Source organism: Diprion similis, chromosome 5, assembly GCF_021155765.1.
Source record: "Diprion similis isolate iyDipSimi1 chromosome 5, iyDipSimi1.1, whole genome shotgun sequence".
Lineage (NCBI taxonomy): Eukaryota > Metazoa > Arthropoda > Insecta > Hymenoptera > Diprionidae > Diprion > Diprion similis.
The window spans coordinates 2,330,832-2,347,209 of record NC_060109.1 but is presented as its reverse complement, the minus strand read 5'-3'; positions in this window follow the sequence as shown (position 1 = coordinate 2,347,209).

The following is a 16,378-nucleotide window of genomic DNA, read 5'->3' as shown; positions in this document are numbered from 1 at the left end:
CTTTTCTTTTGTCTTGAATTATTTTTAAGCGAGTTATTTTTGAGTGAATTTCTTCTCTCATGGGTTATTTTTAAGTGGATTACTTTCGAGTTGGTTATTTTTGTGTAGGTTATTTCGTTTGGGTTATCATGTCTGGGCTATTTGGTCCTAGTACTGATTCACCCATTTAACGTCGCGACCCTCCATTGAAATGCGGATGTAAAGGGATCAAGCTTCGTAATATTCGCCCGGAGGATGTCGGATTCGAAAGAATTGCTGGGTGATGAGACGGCCATCGATCGGGGCGGATCAATTCGACTGATAAGGCTTGAGAGGACCGTCAAATTCGGGGCTGAACGCTGTTGCGAAAAGCGCAAAATTTATCGAACGCTTAACAGTATGCGAGATTTGAAAGTTACATGAATTCCTAAGCGCTCATAAATGCAGCTAAACACAACAATAAGAAACTGATAAAATGCATCAATATTACATAGCTTCAATACTAGAAAAAAAAAAAGAAAAAAACGCTTACAAAAGATGCGGGTTTTCGTCAAAACGAGCAGAATATAATTCTAGAAGAGCAAAAATTCAAAACTATATCCGACCACGAAAGACATCAAATTTATTCAGCTAAGCAAACCTCTGAGAAAGCTTAGGCTTTCCGAAATAATTTTTCTAGTTGAAATCACTTGAAAAACAGGTTATTAGTCAAAAAAATCCATTCAGCTTTGAGAGATTACCAAAAACTTTAAAAAGCTTGTTCAGGAGTTATAAGATTTTGAAAATATATCGGCGTTGGCTTGTCGAGAAACTGACAATTCTAAATCTTGGCCACAATTGGTACATAAAGTGCAGAATGATTTACAAGTGATCGTAATAGACAAGAATCGTTGCATTCTGTACCGTGGAAAAAAATAAATAAAATCCGCAATGGTGAGAATGAAAATAGTTAGATAAAAAAAATTTCTTGATGTATCAATTGAAACTTTTGGATTCAGCAGCGATAGCCATATGAATGACGTTCCTCCGAAAAACGTATATCCTTAAAGGACTCCGTTTTCGAGTAAGACGAAAACGAAACCCCAAGGTTTTGTCTTAGAAAAAAGAAAAAAGAAAAAAAAAAAAAAAAAATCAAGCTAACGAAAAAAATGTAAGCTTCAGTTATGGATTCATAAATATTGTTTAACGGAGCCTAAATGGACGTCTTATTCCCATCAAAATTAAGTATCACTATCTGCGAACAATCAATACGGTGGTATGGATTCGAACCATTTCAGGCATAACAGCGAACCTTGTGTTATTGTGTACATGCATGCGATGGACACCCGAGTTATGCCTTCGACTCACGCAAAGGCGGCACTGATGGGTCTGTAAGTGCAATGGTCACACGCAAACCGATAACACGCTTCCATTGTGCGGGACCAGACAGCGTTCTTCATCAATCCTGCAGTTCAATGAGCCGTAAGGAGTGAAATTGATGATGATTAGTTCGCAGAATTGAAAACTCGAATTCGATGAGTATAATGGCAATGGTGCCGGAAAATATGAATAACTAAAGCAGCGTTATACAGCTTTTCAGTTCACATGAAACCACGTTTAGAGTGCACAGACGAATACACATGGAATTTTCTTTGTGTTCTGCGTGAAAGGAATATCCCGGAAAAAAGTTGGCATTCAATTTCCAACATAACTGCATACCAATGTGAACTGAAGTTCCGATACTACTCATTAATTCACGATATTATAAACCGTTCTCATGACTCTTTGAGAAATTAAATATCGTAGAAGTTCTGGTCAGGAGCAGAAACTATGCATCGAGTTTTGCTTTAATCAACCGCAATTTTTTTTTAACATTGTGGCCGGTTCACCGAACACCATCGACAAGCTTTTCTACAATTTCACTGGTTTTGACAAGCCATCGGGTTCCACTGGACTATGTTTCACGAAGCTTGAACTTTAGTTCAACGTTTTGAACAACTTTGACACAACTTTGCTCTACGTGGACTAATTAACACCACGCAAGCGTGTTTATAGGCTTTTCGACGCCGTACTGGAATTAACGCCTTCAGAAATTGTGAAATTTTTTTTTCCTCAAATTACACCCGAAGCATGAATGACAAAATGGTTGTATCAGATGAACCAATCCGAATTGCAATCGGAACTTTCTCGAAAATGGATCGTTACATCTTTAGCAGAAAGTTATTCGCTCACTCGTGATGAATTTTTCAAAAGAAACGTGAATCTCTAAACGTGGACTCGATAATTTTGTAACGATGCAAAACTGTGTGGAACGGAATGAGAGTGAATTCAACGGCGGATGCGGCAAACCTGCGGATCTAGTTTAATTAACTATTTTTACCAGTGGGAGGGTCGCATGCACGCCACTCACTCGGTGTACAATAAGAACTCGAGGTTTGTTTTCGAAATGAGTCTCTGTTTTCTCGTCGTAGCTACGTTCCTCAAATAATTGCGCCGCAAGCTTCGATTATCGAATTGCAATGTCGTTTTGCTTCGGAAGTTGCAGACTGTTGCTGTGATTCCTTTGTATTACAGAAAACCAATAGATACTAGTAATTTTTTTTTCTATGCAACTTTCGAAAATTTCTCGTCACTTTGTGAAATGACGATTATGAGGGCTATTATCTATAATAATCAAATAACAGAAGATTTGTGACATTTTCGATACTCAAAAATACTCGATTAACAAACAATTGATCAACATAACTGCGGTGACCGATTCACTAGTATCAAAAGTAGATATACAAGGAAAGTTCTGGATATAGATTCCCATACCGACACTTACCAGCGCGTAGCCAAGTCACAAACCTTTTTCTAGAATATTTGAGCGTGAGGGTTATTCCCACTCTGATATTGATTTCATCGTACATCTGATCATTCGGTTCCTCGCCATTATAGATCGGATTTGGGATAACTTCCTTCCTCGAACATCCTAGAAAAAGGTTTGCGTCTTGGCTGAGTGTCGGTAAATGTCGGTATAGGAATTTATATCGAGAACTCTTTTTGTCTACGAGTTATTAAAATAATAGTAATAATAATAATAAAATTTATTTTACGACAAATGCCTTTACGACTGTCCTCGAATCAAATATATTTGCTGTTTTCTGTAGAGGAGATTATTGGTTTCTTTTTTTTCTGATTCTCTGACACTTTTTTCTTTTTCTTAGCTGCCGAAATGACAAGTATGGATTTCAGAATAATTTCTGATGCAGTTACGTATATTCATGAATAATTTGTAAGCGTTAAAGTTTTCTTAAAAAGCTGGTATCATATTATTATATTTCCCGATACTTATTACCGGGTCTAAAGTGCTCTGGACGGGCGGCAAAGGGTGTTTCGTTCAATTTGTAAGGGCGAAATAAATGGATTCGTACCAGGATATTTAATCTTATACTGGGAAAAAACATCTCTCCGCATATATATAATGTATATATATCTATATATATATATATACACACACCCACGCACCGGCTAATCAATCAGCCAAGAAAAACACGTTGAAGGAGTAAAGGCGGTGTGTGTTGGCCTTTAGGGTGAGGTCGAAGGCGATTAGGAAACAAGAAGGTGATGCCTTGCTGCAGAAAGCGATTCGCCAGGAACCTTGTACAGCTGAAAATCTTACCAGGTTCATAAACAATCGGTAGAAAAATTTCAAAACTTATTTCCAAGTGAGGGTAAGAATTTGGAAAGATCAGAAAGTACAGAAGGGTCACAATCATCAAAAATCAAAATTTACGTCAAGGTTATAAAGTAAGTATAGAAAACTAGAATCTTTGGTTTGTTATATTTTTAGTCATTTCGAAGATTTCTGAATTTGACATTCTGTACTTTGAAATTTTAACGTTTCGACTTTTCTTTTTTTCTCAACTCTCTACGGTTTGAAATTCCATAAAACACATTTTCGAAATCTTCTATGTATGACCATTCTGTTTACTAATTACTAAAATTATTTACGATCCCTCCCCGCTTTCACCTCGTTTTGACAAACACTCGTCGAGACTCAAGCGATGCAGCCGAGTCATCTTTCAGCCACGGCACCGGTCAACAATACCTTCAACTTGGCAAGGTGTTTCGATGATAAAGCTCTCCTCCAGCTTTGCTTCGCGATCCTGTGAAGCGAGGGCTGCCATTCACTCGCGTTTAGCCCCGAGAACAGGATGAATGAAATTGAATGCTTGGATGCTTTCGTTTTGAATGCGGTTTCGATTTTCCTTGCCTATTTCGAGCGATTTTCGACAATTTTAAAACGAATTCAGATTATCCCCATTCCTTTGAAGCAAGTTTCTTACAATCTAGAAACGTACAAATAAATGATTAATCGTAGACTTCAACTGATTCATTTTTTAATTATTTAAATAATCGAATGTATCAGTGAATCGTTCTTTTAATCTGTCTATTAATGTACTTTTTTAATTTACCATTTTTTTTCATCAAATGGTTGACTGTCAAATGGTTTGCATCAATTAATTATTTGTCCAAACTTATAACGAATCGTCCCTTTTGAATGACGTTTTTTCTATTGATCGACTAGTACAGTGATGACGAATACAGTTGATCGAAGTCTACGATTAATCGCGCAGTCCTAGTTCTCACGGTCCACATATGATTTTAATAATTTTTTTCTTTCTATTCTTGTATAAAATATCTCAAGTGATATTTCAAATTTATTGCAACACTGAACGCACTGCAGTGCATTCAGATGCTAATACAGCCTCGAAATCTAAAATTTCTGCGCTGTAGAACGTGACGATTTAATTTACGACTTTACAAGTAACTTTACCCCTGATTTAAGTTCAGTTTATTTTATGGTGTTCCAAAATCATACATTGTTGAAATTTTTACGGGCAGTCGATCATTTAAACAGATAAAATGTATTGCAATATTTAACAATATTACGCGGTAGAATTTACACGAAAATTATTAATTCCTTCCTAATTTAAAGGTCCTTTTTAAGAGCTTGAATTTTCTATTAAAATTCAACAAATATTATTTAAACACTGTGTTTTTATTTGCCACATCTTTCTTTCAAATTTGCGAATATTTACAGGCACCAGAAAGTCGTTTAAAGATTCATTTCGTTTGAGTTCGTCTGAGTTGTATACCTCAAATGATACAGCCAAAAAACAGTACGGAATAATCACAAGTTTAGGGGTCTCTGTACTGGCGCTGCTGAAAAGGTCAAGCGTGATTAGCCATATACGGTTGGATTACCACGTAAATTTCGCAGTTTATACAGGGCAAGGTCTACAAAGCTTCTGTTCTGTTTGAACAAACTTTTCGCCCACTCGCGTAGCTTATGTGAACAGCTTTTGAATATTGTTCATGATAAGATTCATTCATAGACTTCTTTGCGAGGTGATTTTTAGTGATCGATTATTGTTCGCAGTTGCAATCGAGACTTGCAACGAGATTCTTTTATGACAGAGGTGAAAAATTGAAAAGGTGAAATATCCAAGGACCAGTGATCTGAATTGAAATTGAATTATGAGTAGGGAAGACAATTTGTAATTGTGGATACTTTTAAAATTCATCAATTAATATACAAGTTGTGATAGTGAAAATCCATCAGCACGACAAAAATTTATAAAAACTCAATCAATGCATCAAGTTTCTTGCTGGCAGTTTCTATATTCTGATCATCTTACACTTTGTTCTTCAACGTCAAATTTTTTGGATTTTTTCATATCATGTTCATAACTTTGATTATGATCAGTTTCCTACCTTCTGTCTAAAAAGAATTCCTTTTTATTCTTGTAGTAACCGAAACGAAATGAAAATTTTCAAGGTATTCATATACGAATCAAACGAAATTATTTTCATTCATTGTTAACTAAATGAGAAGAGATATTCAAACTTTTATCTTTAAATATTATTCAGTAAAAATATTCCAGAAAAATCGATGTTCAAGCTTTTTATAAGAATAATGAATTCACGCATTCTACAATAAATTGTTTCTCATCAACATATTCACTTTACAAAATTTCATTTTTCATACACCGTGACTTGTCACCAAGATCTGCAACATATCATTCCCAGCAACATGACGAGAAGCAGAAAATTCTTCACTACAGTACCGCCAACAAAGCTGATCACAAGCTGCTGACGTTTCGCTGGAATATTTACAGGAACATATTGCTCCTCATGTAGACCCTAGACGAAAAAGGTAGATCAAAATTTACGTCACATGTAATTTAAATCCTTCATTCAATTTCAACGTTCATTTATCATTCACCTTAGAATGCAATGTATGATCAGTTTCAAAGACCATATCGCATAGGCAGTAATCATCATCACAAACATCCCACGTATTCCTTTCCTGTGATTCCCATTCGTATAATTTGAAACTACGTTACTGTACTTATTGTCCAAAGTTCAATTTGTAAATAAAGCTTTGACCTTCATGATTTCTATAAAGTCTCCGAGCAAGTCTTGACTTTCCCGAGTTCAATACATCGATGAGGATCAATCTCATCCCGATTGTACCTCCAATTTACATCGAGCAAAAAGACGTTGCATGCATGGTTGCACAGGACCTCAACCTTGGTTTGTGGTTGCACTCGCCCAAAGTATAGTAGTTATGACCATTTGTACGGTCGCGATGAACTTTTGAATGTTTTATCTTCGTGTAAGTCGTAATTCATCTTTGAAGTAGCCAGATGTGGTCGTTAACTGTGCAACTTTGGACAGACACACTGTGATAAGCATTTTAAAAATTGATGATTCCAATTCGGATCGAAGTTGAATTCGTTTTCAGTATCATAAAGTTATTCAGGCTGCTGAACATCTCGCGAATGTCTTCGTCCCTCGAAGCCAGACTCCCTGAAGAGCTTTCATAAGCATAACACGCCACGACATTATAGTCACGCACAGCGAGAGTCTGCGTCCCGCTTGGAGTTAAGCACTGAAACATCATCAACCCACATGGTTCACCTAAGTTCCACCGCCGTAATCCTTCAGCAAAGAACGATCGATTACAGATGAGAATAATCCCTTTCGTGTCGTTGGATCTGCAATGACTTTGCCTGAAATGATCTGATGATGGAAGGCAAAGAAGTTACAGATTTGCATCGCAGATTCATAGTGCTTGATACCTGCTCTCTGACAACGAGTCTGACTACTGTGAAGTCGTCGTTTTGGTTCACTTGCAATCGTACTTTGAATAGAGGAATACTAACATTCAATGGAGTGTAGTATATGGTTTTGGAGAAGTTATCAATTTGTCACTTCAAATCAAGACTTTGGTTCCACGCTGTGTGAGCACAAGGTTTGGTATCAAGTAATTCTAATGGGATACGAAGGAAAACATGATACAACATCAAGTCAGGACATGATAAAACATCAGAGAAATTGGTCATTCAAATTTGCAAGCACGTGCAGCAATTCTGGATAAAGTCGCGATGTGATCCAATGGTCTCGAGCCACCTTACGAGAGTCGTGTTATAGACAAATTATGTGACGGATAAGTTGAATCTTCCCCGACAAGTCAGTTTCGAACGGGGGATTAATCACTGTGCAAAAATGGTGAATACTGATTAGGATTAAAAAGATTATGAGTTGGTCACAGAGATTGCAAGGATTGCAAAGAGATTACAGTAAGATTATAGAAAATGCAAAATTATTACAACGCTTACAATAATCGCTATTGATTACAAAATCACACGCATAGCAAGAAGATTTCCGAGATTACAACAAGATTAAACAGATTACGAAAAAATTTGACGGATTACAGAGATTACAAAAATTAATAAGGATTCCACGAATGATAACGGTGATGAAGGAAATCGCAAAGATAACCAAGATAAAGGGATGACAAAAATTTACTTTGGATTACTAAAGATGACGAGAAATGACACGAGCTTTCAAAGGATCACAAATACTATAAGGTTTCCAGCGATTACAAAGATATCATGGAGAATACATAGTGATCAGAAAATATAACAAGGGATCCCAAGAGTTACAAGTGATTACCAAGATTACAAGAATGTCAAGGACGACAAAGATAACACCGAGGATATGAAGAGATTACAAAAGTTTACAAGGGATTACAATAGATTACATAATTTACAAAGATTATTGGAGATCACAAAAGAAAACAAAGATCATCAGACCAGCAAGGAATACAAAGGGATGACAAAAATTCACTTCGGGTTACTAAAGATTACAAGAAATGACACGAGCTTTTAAAGGATCAGAAATACTATAAGGTTTCCAGCGATTACAAAGATATCATGGAGAATACATAGTGATCAGAAAAGATAACAAGGGATCCCAAGAGTTACAAGTGATTACCAAGATTACAAGAATGTCAAGGACGACAAAGATAACACCGAGGATATGAAGAGATTACAAAAGTTTGCAAGGGATTAAAATAGATTACAAGGTTTACAAAGTTCATAGAAGATTACAAAAGACAACGAAGGGCGTACAAGTCGACGGGGCGTATGTATAATAGTAGATTACAGCAATGATTAATCTAAATCGTCAGCTACGTTTCATCGTCCTGTCGTCAAAGGACACGTCTTTTCGTTCGTCTTTTCTTTTTTTTATCAAAAGATCAAAGGCATTGGCCATTAAAAATAGATTCAATGCCAAATTCGATACCGACGCTGCAAATGACGGAGCTCATGGTCTGTACTTTTACAATTGCACTATACTCTCATTTGTCATGGATGAATGTCGATTTGCCCCATATGCGCATGACGATACCTACATATTACAATAATTTATCGGGCGTCACAGATTCCGTTAAAACCTCATAACGTACCTACACTAACACCATTATTTCAGTTTGCACCGTGCGTGTCGGATTGTTACATTGCAGCTTGGGGTGCCATTCATCAATTCAATTTCCGATATTACATGACCACCGATAATGATGAATAGAACAACAATTCGCCGATGAGTGAGCGAGTTCTGATTGCTTTAGGATAAAATAAGATTGGACTTATAGTCGGTTGAATATCCGAACCTCGATGTACTCAGACAGGGAGGATTAATTTTTATTCAGTCGTAAAGAAATCCCCGCAATATCAGGACGAAAGCTCTTGACCTCGGTCGGGTAGATAATCCTCGGATAAAGGTCGAAAGACCTCGATTATAGTTATTAGGGCGGATAAAAGAGTTTTTTATCGATGACGTTGGTTTACCGAACGGATCTAGACCCAGGAGCCTGAAAACTCCAGACACGATGGAACGCTGACTTTTTTTCCTGCTTCGATGAAACACAAAATGGAAGATCCTTTCAGTTCATTAAGATTCTTTGAATGTTTCAAAATTTTTCAACGATCGTACAGAATTCGGCCAAATGGAGCTTCACTGTAAAGTTTTTTCTGATTATGTTTTTATTTAGAAAATATTTTGAATATTAAAAATCGCGAAATGAAAGCCTTCAACTGTTTCCAAAATTACGAAAATTTGAATTTCAGCTATATATAAAAAAGGCCATACGTAAAAAAGGAAGTATTCAATGCAGTTGTGTGATCAAAAGGTCTTAAGTTTTAGAAATTTTGATTTCAACTATTGTCGCCAATCCACAGTCCAACGACCCATTGCTATGGAAATTACGTCATAACGATTGTTATTACTTATGGACCTCCCTTTTTTCGATCATTAAAATTAAACCACTTAAATCAAGGGTGTGATCCTCCCTTCCATTACCCCATATAGACGAAAATCGAGTTCATGAGAGCTATCGATTCGTAATAAGGGTCTCACCTACTCGAAGAACCCGGTCATGTCGCACGAACTTCGACGAGCGAGTCGCGCGCGAAGGGAGCCCGGGGAGGGGAAGAGAGAGTGCGACGAGGCGTTCTCCTCAGCTCTCGTAATAGGGACAAGTTGCTTAGAAATCCCAAGTTGACCAAGAGTCCGTCGGTGGATACGAAAGGCCGAGCCAGGCGTCGTGCATGCGATCTCGACATCTCTCTGTCAGGGAGACGGTTGGGGGACCATACATGCACACCGGGGGACAAGCCAGGCGTCGGGTGGCGTGGTATCGGTATCTTCCTGTGGAAGAGACGACCGCAGGATCATACACACACTCGAAAGGTCGAGCCAAGCGTCGGGCACCTTAGTTCAACGCCTTCACGAGCGGAGCGCTGCGGCGCCACATTCCCGCACTGCGCATGCGCGGCGGCGAGTGAGCACGCGGCGCGAGGTGAATCGGCCTGGCGCGAAGCCAGCGGCGCTCAGTCAGCGAGTGAGTTCGAAAAGGACAAGAGCTACCACCACTTCCTCCGTACGTCAGAACTTTATTTTTTTTTGTTGCAACAAACGGCATGAAAAAAGCGGTCTTTTTCAACTTTTTCGAAAGATGGGTAACATTATGTTAATTTTGCAAATATCAAAAATCGTATGATTCATTCCAAGGAACTTAACGTGCTGAATCTAGAACCGTTCGATTTTTTGGTTTCAGGTTAACCATTTCTGAGAAATCATCAACACCGCAGACCTACCGTCTTTCAGACTGATTTTCAACTACGATTTTCGTGTATAAGAAGTGAGTAAAATCAGCAAAATTTTTTTTTGTTTATGTAATTCGAGAGTGTATTTATTAAAACTAACAAAGCCTATATTAATATTTACAGTTAAAACTTATGCAAACAATTTTTGATAAAGCCTTTTTTTTTTTGCTTGAAGAATAAAAAAGATCCAATGAACAAATATATTTAAATTTTGAGGATAGATTTGGATACTTTTGATAAATTAATACGAGAATTTTCATAAAAAAATATCTAGTCGAATCTAAGTTATACGCTACGCCGTGGAGTCCTCAAAAAATGAGGTTGTAAATCAGCTGCAGTTGTAGAGGTCCTTAGAATGCCAGTATCTGAAAAAAAAAATTTTGACGTTAAACTAGATGAAATTCTCCGTATCTAGGAAAAACTAAGATCTTTTTGATATTTAAAAAAATGTTTATTTCTCGAACAACATACGAGCGTTTCTTTGTGCAAAGTTGAAATTTTTTCTTCAAACTGCTAAAATTTTGTTAATTTTTAATATCTTACGAAGACCCTAGTTCATGATACGGAGAATTAAATTTTCTTTTTCAGATACTGGTATTCTGAGGTCCTCTATAACCGCAGCTGATTTACAACTTCATTTTTTGAGGACTCCACGGTGAAGCGTATAACTCGAGTTAGACTCGAGATTTTTTAATGAAATTTTTTTTATTAACTTATCAAAAGTATCCGAACATATTAAAAAATATTTTTTCACTGGTTTTTTTTCTTTTTGTCCCCTTTGAGGGGGGGGGGGGCACATTTGAGTAGAATATTTTAAAAATGGATTTTTTTGTTCGCGTTTTTGAAAGTATGAAGTTCGAAGAATATTGTGTGTAAATTACATAATGAAATTCGAAGAATGGTAAAAGCTACGACTGATTCGCCGAAATTTAAACTCTATTATCTCGAAACCATGTTTCCGAATCCGTGCCTAGGATATTTCGAAAACGACAGGACCAATTTTTACCAAATCTAGACACAATGTTTTTGTACTTTTTGTCTCGTTCGCTGCGTATGGTTTTTTTTTTTCAATTCAATTATTTGTTCTTTTATGGTACAAAGAAGGTCCAAAAACAAACGTTAAAGTCGACACGCCAAACTTTCGATAAAAAAAAAGAAAAAGAATCCATACGTAGCGAACGGCTCAATATATTATTTTTTGAGATACCGTTAGAATTTTTTATTTCAGATCAACCGACTGTCCAAAATCTTAGGCACCCCAAACCGTGTCAGACGGAATACGTTTTACATCGATCACTGTTACAACGTTACGAGTGGATGAATTTTGATGAAAAAATTACTGAATATACCTTAATGTATAAACTTTGAAATAAAAAAAACGGATGGAATCGGATCAACAGTTTTTTAGATAAAAATTCTCGAAATTCGCTCACCTCTCTAGCCATCTACTCGGATGTGCACCCTTAAGGGTACTGGATTTATTTGTAAAGCTTACAGCTGCGTTCAAGTGGGATGGGTGAATATATATCGGTAAAAATTTTTGCGGAAGGTCTTGTTTATCGCGACCGCTGTTTGCGCAGGCCATTAGGTATCACAAACATTTTGCCTTTCGGTGGTGGTAAGGAAATTTACATGTTTACCAAGCGAATTGTATTCCCAGGGGAGAATCTGATTCTTATGGCTGAGCAAAGGCCCGAGCTTATTTCTGACATTCTTACGCTGCAGCTGCTTCTATACAGGCCGTGGTGAAACCGTGGAATCAAATTTCCACGGAATAAAGTAAATATTTGAGAAAGCGTGCGGAAAACTGCTAGGGCGTCAGGTAAACTGGGTAAAAGCAACGTTAATCCTAGGAAGACCGACGGAGATGCGAAACTCGACTCGCTATTTGGCGAGCTGATTTTTCGCAAAGAAAAACAATATCAGGGCGAATTAATTTCCACGATTATCGGTAGCGTTGCGAATTAACATGCTAATTCACTCGAGAGCTGAAAATTGCCTTAAATCTCAAATTCTTACTTTCGAACCATGCAAAATATCTGCGGGTAACGTTTTACCTTTTTTGTCGGAAATTTAATTTCCTACAAATTTGTCATTTACATTTATTTTGCTCAAGCTTAATCATTTATGAAATGTCAGAGACAAACGAGAATTTCGGGAAAAAATCAATTTTAGTGACCTGTACCAACTCGCCAGTGTTTTTTTTTTTTTTTTTTTTTTTTTTTTTATAAAAATCAATTATTATTGAAAATTATTCTATCCCAAATTTTAAAACTAATCGAGCCATCTAAAAAATACGTGTCTATTGTACGCACTTCAGAATATTCTCTGGTCTTTTTTTTTAGATAAATCGAAACTGACATACCGACCGAAAAAAATTATTTTCATATATTTTTGATTGAAAATGATTATTTTTTGCTCTCGAAAAATTACAGAAAAATATTTTTCACAAAGTTCATGTAAAACTGTAACTCTTGTGTCTGAAACATTTTTCTGTATAATTGTAGGCTCTCAAGATATAACGATACTTAGAAAAATTTGTAATCTTAGCAAACTCAAATAATGCCATCTAAAAATTTTGAAAAAATGAACACTACTATTTTTCATATAATTAAATAATTTGACAAAATTTCAATTTTTTTTCAGATTGGACAACTTTTTGACTGTTTGAAACCGCACGGAATGCCTTATGTGTATATTAATATTCTGAAAAAAAAAATTTTAAATAATAAATCGATTCGACTTGATAATAAAATAAAATAATAATAAAAATGATGTAACGAAGAGCAATTCAAAGATCTTACTCGTCTAAGCCCACAAAAAATAAGATACATGTAATACAATAATTAATACGAGTGTGTCTAATAACGTTGACCAAAATTCGAGATGTTCTTACGTGTCACGTTTTACGAGACACACGATAAAGCGGATCTTCACTCCCTCCGCTTGTAAACGTCTTGCATCTTTTATCGAGGAGACGCAGCGCGCTTTCCCTACGGAAAAAAATTCCTCGTCAGGGTCGAAAACACACGTTGACTCTGTAATTTACGCGGGAATTTTTTTCCCTCCTCTCTCTCTCTCTCTCTCTCTCTTACTCTTTTTTTTTTCCTTCGCCGTATATTTTGTCGTTGTTTTGTTTCTTTTGACTTTCCTCCTTTTCTTCTTCTTTTTTTTTCTTTCCCTTCTTCTTCTTTTCACCGAAGTAACAAATATTCGGCGAGTGTGCTCTGAGGTTTTTTGCGAGGAAATGGGTCCGCTCTTTTATGCGAGACGCGTGTTGCTGTCTTGAATCAAGTTGGTCGGAGGAGCTTTACTACCACGTGTTAAGTTTCCTTGCTGCCGCTGACGCCCAGCCTCGAATATACGCATTTTTTCTTCACTGATATCATCTTTGAATCGTTCTGCCGGCACGTACGACCGAATTCTATTTCACTGGACTGGTCCGGCTACACCAACTACATCACGAGCTCAAAATCATTTCCGTCACATGAAGATGACGACCAAAAGTCACAAATTTGCCGAGTAATCACCTGAAAACTAAGGAAAATACGTAATTCAATTTCCAAGTGTCTTCATTTTATATTTTAGAAATGAAAGGAAAACCAATTCTGCGATGCTAGGAGAAAAGAGGTTGGTTCATGGCTTATGAAACACTTTCAACTCCATCCGAAGTCAGTATTCGTAAAATGTATGGCGTCACTGTAATCTCTGGTGCAACGGTGCGTAAAAGCATGCAGGTAAGTGGATTTCAATCGCAGCTACTGCAAATTTTACGAACCTAACTGTTGATGGGAATGCTTGACCATAATATCCTTACTAAACCATTATTTACATGGTATGGTTTTCCAATAAAGAAGATGCTGCAAGCACTGCCCCTTGAACGGCGTAGAAAGCATTGATTATAGAAGCGGTAAGATGAAAACTCTCCGTTTTATGAACCGTTTTAAGGACCTTCCTCAGACTTGAAAGCTATTTTTCTACAATTAGGCCTCAAAAACGCGAATTATGTCTTTTTTTTGTAACGGTTTTCGTTACTTATTAGAAAAATGTTTTACAAATAACAAAAAAAAACTTACTCTTAAGGATATTAGGTTTCAACTACAAAGAAAACTATTTCCACACATTTATAGATGTGTAATCAGTTGATTTTCATTTTTTGTTATTTATTTGGAATGAATTTTACTTTTTTTTTTTAAAGAATGTCCCGCACTCATTGCATAAATTTTTAAGAAAACATAAACTGTAAATATTAAGTATTGATCAATCAGTCATTTAATCATTTATAATGTAAAATACGTCGATTCTTATCAATATAATCGCTATCATTCAAATTCAAATTCAAATTTAAGATTTGTTTCGTGTCTAATTTCTTTTTTCAAAAAATAACAGTTTTTTGTGTATTTAGCTTCTGCTATCGTTCATGGCTGCCTAGCAGGTGCCTTTTTTTTTTTTTTTTTTTTTTTCTTTGTTTTGTTTATAGTTTCAACGAGAATATGATGAAAATTCAGCAGAAGAATATAGAGAAGAATATAGATTTGTAAAAGCAAAGATATTGACAAGCACTAATATTTATATATTATTCAAACTGTAACACTTTTGAAAAATGAAAACAACAAATGATAGTGTCTCAAGAAAGATAAATTCGCCGGTTCATGGTATACCCAAGATGGCTGACATTCATGTAAACACACTTCAATCGCCACGTCGATAATTTCGTAAAATTATACATGGATTCGAAAATAGCAAGCTAGCACGTCGGATAATTTTCAAGCATCATTGACATCGCTTTTCTGTTTGAAGCGACGTTCTTTTCCTAGCAGGTAAAACTTCGTATCCAAGGGTTAGAATCGCGTTTACATTCAGGGATGAATATCAGCTTCCTGTGCGGGGCTGTTTACCTGGGTAGATGTAAAGTACACCACGATGCTGGGTATAATACGGCGCATTTATATCGTCGACCCCCGTCGTCCAAGGTCTAAATCGATGCTAAAGAAGCTAGCTGGTACAGCGCTCTCGCTACAAGATGAATGGGAACTGCCACGCGAGTTTCTAAGAAAAACATTATCCTGACGAATGACGGGAAAAAATGTTTAAGCCCTGAATACTAAGTCCTGCTTAAACATGATCTATATACCTCTAGCAACCCTCAGTTTCTCTAGTCTTTCTTCCTTTCGCTTCGGTCTTTCTCTTCATTTCATCTTTATACTCTTCTCAATCCCCGTCGATTCTCTTCTTTCTTATCCACCTTCTCCATTTCTTTCCCTTAAATTGGGCAAGAATGAAATCAACTTTTTATGCGTCAAATATTCTTCAATTCTCCAAGTCCTGTCATACGCTTCGTAAGAGCTCGAGAACTGAAGTGTGACAAACGTCCATTGTCCTTCGGTCATCCATTCACGCGGAAACTGTGTCCTTTTTGGCAAAAGTATTGAGTGCAATGTAGCTCAAAATTTATATCATCTCACGACTAAGCTGATCAATATGTCTTCTCGAATTTTCGAATGATCCAATTTTTGAATAGCCGAGATTCTGATTGCTTGATTCTCCCAGTGGCGAAACAAAAAAAAAAAAAAAACTCCAAGCGTTCACTTTGCGTGAGAAACGATTGCAGATATCTAGCTTTCGCAAAATGTGAGACGACGTGTTTTCGCGAACACGACGAAAGTTTAAACTGTACTCAGGTTGAATTCCCGTGAAGATTACACGTATCGATTGACAAAGTAAAGCGTTCACCTTTCACCCAATTTCAGTTTTCCATTCGGAATAAATTTCCTTATAATTTTCGCGCCACACCTTAAACCTATACCTCTTCTATCTGCGAGCACGTTCAGGTAAAAGTACTCCGTTTCACTCTGGGAATTGTTTTTTGTCATGAATTTTAATTTCTCGCGACGTATATATCAGCGTACATTATTCAG